Source organism: Aythya marila (assembly GCF_965140915.1).
Source record: "Aythya marila genome assembly, chromosome: 5".
NCBI classification, from domain to species: Eukaryota; Metazoa; Chordata; class Aves; order Anseriformes; family Anatidae; genus Aythya; species Aythya marila.
Genome location: NC_139046.1, coordinates 9,408,851 through 9,413,588, shown reverse-complemented (window position 1 = coordinate 9,413,588; position 4,738 = coordinate 9,408,851). Strand labels below are relative to the sequence as shown.

The window sequence follows — 4,738 nt, the reverse complement described above, 5'->3', positions numbered from 1 at the left end:
CTGTCTTCACGGACATCAGCCCCTGGGCTTTCAAGGTCTGAGCCCTTTGAAATTGCTTTCCTTTCCCTCACACCACTCTCTTCTCTCCGACACCAGCCCCTCACCTCTCTCCGATTTCTGCTGGAGCAGCTTCCCCACTCCCTCTCAGCAAGGCCCCCTCCTCTTTATTGCCCTCTGAAACTCCATCTGTTCAGAGATCGACTCCAAAAGCAACAGTGATTGCTTCAGGGAAAGAAGTCGTAAAAGCACCAGCGCCTGATAAGCAAAAACATCAGTGTGTGTAAGGAGGTGGTCTGGACCCCGTCCCACTGCATGTGGTAGAGGCATGTCTAGCACCTCTCAGCAGCTTTCTGTACCTCTGCTGGGCACACATGCCTGCGGGAGGTTACCTTGGGGAAATAATATGGTGAATGTAAAGAAATAATGGTGTGTTAGGGAAAGGAGACTTGTCAGCAGAGTTAGGAATGGCTTAGTGTTTTCACCATATCTGTACACTGAGAGAAATTTAATAAATCAGATAATTAGCAAAAAGAAAACACTCTGTTTAAAAAAAATAGAATCATAGAATCATAGAATATCCCGAGCTGGAAGGGACACATAAGGATCACTGAGTCCAACTCCTGGCACCACATAGGTCTACCCGAAAATGCAGACCATATGACCAAGTGCACAGTCAAAATTCTTCTTGAACTCCAACAGGCTTGGTGCAGTGACTACTTCCCTGGGGAGCCTGTTCCAGTGCGCGACAACCCTCTTGGTGAAGAACCTTTTCCTGATGTCCATCCTGAACCTCCTGTCGCAGCTTGACACCATTCCCACAGGTCCTATCCCTTGCCACTAGAGAGAATAGATTGGCACCTGCTCCTCCATTCCCCCTCATGAGGAAGCTGTATATATATATTTTTTTCTCTTTCTCTATTTTTTTTTTCAAATTTCCCCAACAGAATCATATACAGATATTTACAATTAACAAGATTCAGTACAGACAAGATGGGGAACTTCTGCACAAAGGAAAAACAACGACAGATGATCAAGTGAAAAATTAAGACTTGACCCTTTTTTTGCTGTATTCTGGAAGATTACATTTAGACTTTTATTCCTACTTCATTGCCTCAAGTCTGAGTGCTAGGATTTCTTCTGAAAATCCAGAAATTTTCAATACTTCACCAAATGGCAATCCCATCCCACCAAAGCAACCAGCCTTCAAGACATGTCCTGCAGGTAGTCTCTGCAGAATGGGTATTGTAATGTTTGAAAGCCACGCTGGCTTACTACTGCGGATGCACTCTGGCAAGACTTTCTGTTTTCACACTTCAATCATCTGCCTAGCAGTGTCAGTCAGCCATGTATATGGTAGTGTGAACTGCTCAGAGATGCTCAGGCCACAACAGACAGGTAGGGGAAGTTCCACACTTCGGCAGGAGGTCCTTCAAGAAACAGCTACCTTTTGGTCTGCCCTACCAGAGCAAAGATGTGTGTGAACCCTAGAAAACATTTTCTTTCTAGGGAAGGTAACTGCTGGGCTGGGCCAAACCTGCACTCACAGGGGATCCCATCCCAGAGTCACTGCTGGAGGCCAAATGCCTGAAGCAGTGTGGGAAGATCATGGGCATTAGCTGCCCTGTACAAGTCACTCTGCCCCAGCAAGGAAAAGGCCATGCAAAGAGTGCTCCAGATATTGTCAGACATAGCGCCTTGCTGCCCCTGTGTAGCTCAGCTCTTCTGCTGAATGTGCAAAGCCTCTAAGAAGTGCTCCACAGCCTCATGGTGGGCACCTAAGTTGATGCAGCTGATGCCCAAGTTGTATTGAGAGCAGATAAATCCTGTCTGGAGTTCCAGTGCCTGCCAATACACAGCTCCCTCTGACCGCTAAAGCCATAAGTTCTGTGAGGTTCCCAGGCTGCAGTTCCAAGCATTGTCTGAGAACACTGATTGCCAACAGTTCCTGTTCATTCTGTGCTTGGGTGGTTCCCAAGTATTGCCAGGCCTCCATATGATCTGGCTTCTGTTGTACTGCAGCCTCAAAGAACAAGACAGCATTGGGGAGGTCACTTTCTGCCAAGCGCTTCTGCCCCTCTTCAAAAGCATCAGGGTGATCTCTCATGGGATTATCTTCTTCAAACTGATAACTCTTGTCATATGAAGAGGAGTTGAGGTCTTCATAATCAGTGAGCCAGGGTGAGCCTCTGCATCTCTCTTGGCCATCTTCTCCCATTCTGCCTTGAGTTTGTCACAGAAGTCCACAGCAGTCTTTGCCTGCTCAAATTCCATATCAAGAGCTGACATGTTCCCAGTTTGCATAAATTGATCCACCCAGGCATTGGATGCCCCCTGCTCCTGTATAAACTCAGCTGCCCATTGCTCTGCCTGATCTTGGTCTCTGTGGATCAACTTATCACCTCCCATCTCCGATCTGGTGGACAAACTTTAGGAACTCAGAACTGTTGAGTTTTGGATCATCCACTTTAGAAAGAAAATCACTAGCAGTTTTCTTAAGATCATCCTCAGGTTGATATTCCTCATACCATTTATCTGCCAATGACTTGTCTTCTGATTCCCCAAGCCACAGTTTTTCTTCTGACTGCTCTAGGCATTCTTCTGGCCACTTGGCAGGGGACACAGACAGTGGATCCGTCACTTCAGTGATGAATTCCTGCCACCAGTCAGTCTCATTGTAATTTGAAGAGACATCACCAGCATTATCTGCTGCAGCCAAGAATTCCTGGGTCATTTTCAGGCAGTGCCAAGGCTGCCACGCCTGGAGCTCTCTGAGGGGCCTGTTGGAAGCTTGTCTGTTCAATCTCCTACATCTCAGCCAACAGATCATCCACCTTAAAGGTCTATGGTGTATGGGGCAGTAAAGGGACATTCTGCTCTTGCAGGAACTCTCCAACCAGACCATCTTCAGAGACTACTCCCAGGGGTTTGGATACGACTGCTGTTCTGGGAGCCCTGGAGGGCCAGGCCAGGGAGCCCTGAAGCCCTTCGTGCCACAAGGGTCCTGCGTGAAGTGGCCAGCCAACTTCAGGAGGGGTTGGAGCCCTGCTGCGGGGACTGCCCTGAACCCCCCCAGGCTGCACCTGGCCAGGGGCGACACTGACACGAGGTGGAGCCACCACAGATGTCCCGGCAGCCTGTGATGCGGGACCAGGCACCCCTTCCGCTGCCAGGAACCGGGCCCTGAGCCCAGGCTCAGGGGCACGGCGACATGAGGCTGGGGGCCCTGACACCTTGAGTTGGATGGGCTCCTTTCCTTCTAGAGAGCTGGGACTGACCAAGAAGTAACCACACACAATAAGTTGTTGCTTTAAGAGCCGGGCAGAGAAAACCACCGTAATGTCTTCATAACAACTTAGGAACACCGCTTTTACCATAATTTTAGTGTTCTTTGTTAGTATTGTCTACAATCCCAAAGCACTGAGAGTACCCTGCTACACTGGTGTTGTGCATGATTATTTATTCTTTTCTGAAACAAGGAAGGAATAACCTAACTCATGGTTGGGATTTACTTCTTCAGAAGTCCTAGGTTTGGTAGGCTGCAGGGGAAAATAATGAAATCTAGGTCATCTGCCAGAGTCCAGCTGAGGTCAGTAAATCATTATTACCGAATGGCTGTCTGTTAGCCTGTATGAAGTGCGTTGGTCTCTTTCAGGCTCCCACTGGGCAGATGTTCACCCCACAAAACTGCCACCGTAATTGGTGTTAATTGTCAGTGTCAGCAGAGGCTATGAGGTGCTCGCTGCATGTCAGGGCTGAAGAACATGGGCAAAGAAACAGCAAGTGCTCTGTACCCAACAGCAGATAGCCAGTAGAGAGACCTCAACTACCACTCCACAGGCTGTCAATTCTACAGTAAATGAGTAAATAAACAAACAAAAATATTAAAAAGTGAAAAGTCCCAGGGTGCATGTGAGCTGTAAGTAGGCCTGTAAAGGGTGATGTGTTACACCAGAGCTATTACTTTTTAAGTATGTGTCCCACAGAGGGGATACCACAATTGGTTTGCTGAGCTCCAGTCCCACTCAGTCCCTGCATAAACACCATGGTCTCTCATTATGTTAAAAAAGGGGCTCCTTTGAAACTGGTCCTTAAGGCTGTTACTTTACCATCATTTTAGAAAGATATTGAAGTCATTATCAGATTGCAGGTGACTATTGTCAGCACACAATAGAAGTGCATAATGACTTCCTGAAGCAAGATAGAACTGAGCTGTCTCAAATAAATAAAGCATTTTAATTTTAATTTTTCCCCCTACCCACTTTCTGTCATGTGCCTTGCTATCCTGGGTATTTTGGAGATGGTTTACATAACTGTGTGGAAGCAGTTCTCAAATGGTTCTCAATATGGCTTTTCCACAGCGGGCAATGCATGGTGACATTGTACTGCAGGGTTAGGGAAAGAGCATCCCAGCTTGTTTGTGCTGTAATCTAGGCTTGTTACTTGCCGCAACATTTCAAATCCAAGAGAACAGTAGTCAAGTTAGTCCTAAAAGGTTACAGGATGCCATCTGGAGTCATGAAACTGCTCCTTACCAGCCTGACAGCAAAACCATCTGGCTCTCCTTCACATTGACTGGGACCTTTTTTACTAATAGCGACAAGACTTCATACTAAGTGTGATCCTAATGGCACACAAACTCTCTCTGTTTGTCACTTCCACAGCTTATGTGCTCTGTGTTCTGGTCAGAAAGCAAAGCAAGGGCAGACACAGGTTTATACCTCCTCCTCCTGCTCTCAGC

General features: G+C 47.2%; 1 pseudogene across 1 annotated transcript; it reads right to left on the bottom strand.

Moving 5' to 3' along the window:
• Positions 1 to 1,762: 1,762 nt before the first annotated feature.
• On the bottom strand, positions 1,763 to 4,044 carry LOC309879243 (peroxisomal targeting signal 1 receptor-like; annotated as a pseudogene). Its single transcript has 2 exons — positions 3,993 to 4,044; positions 1,763 to 3,096 (listed from the first exon to the last, which is right to left on the bottom strand). The product of its transcript is annotated as a peroxisomal targeting signal 1 receptor-like (transcript).
• Between the last annotated feature and the right edge of the window lie 694 nt (positions 4,045 to 4,738).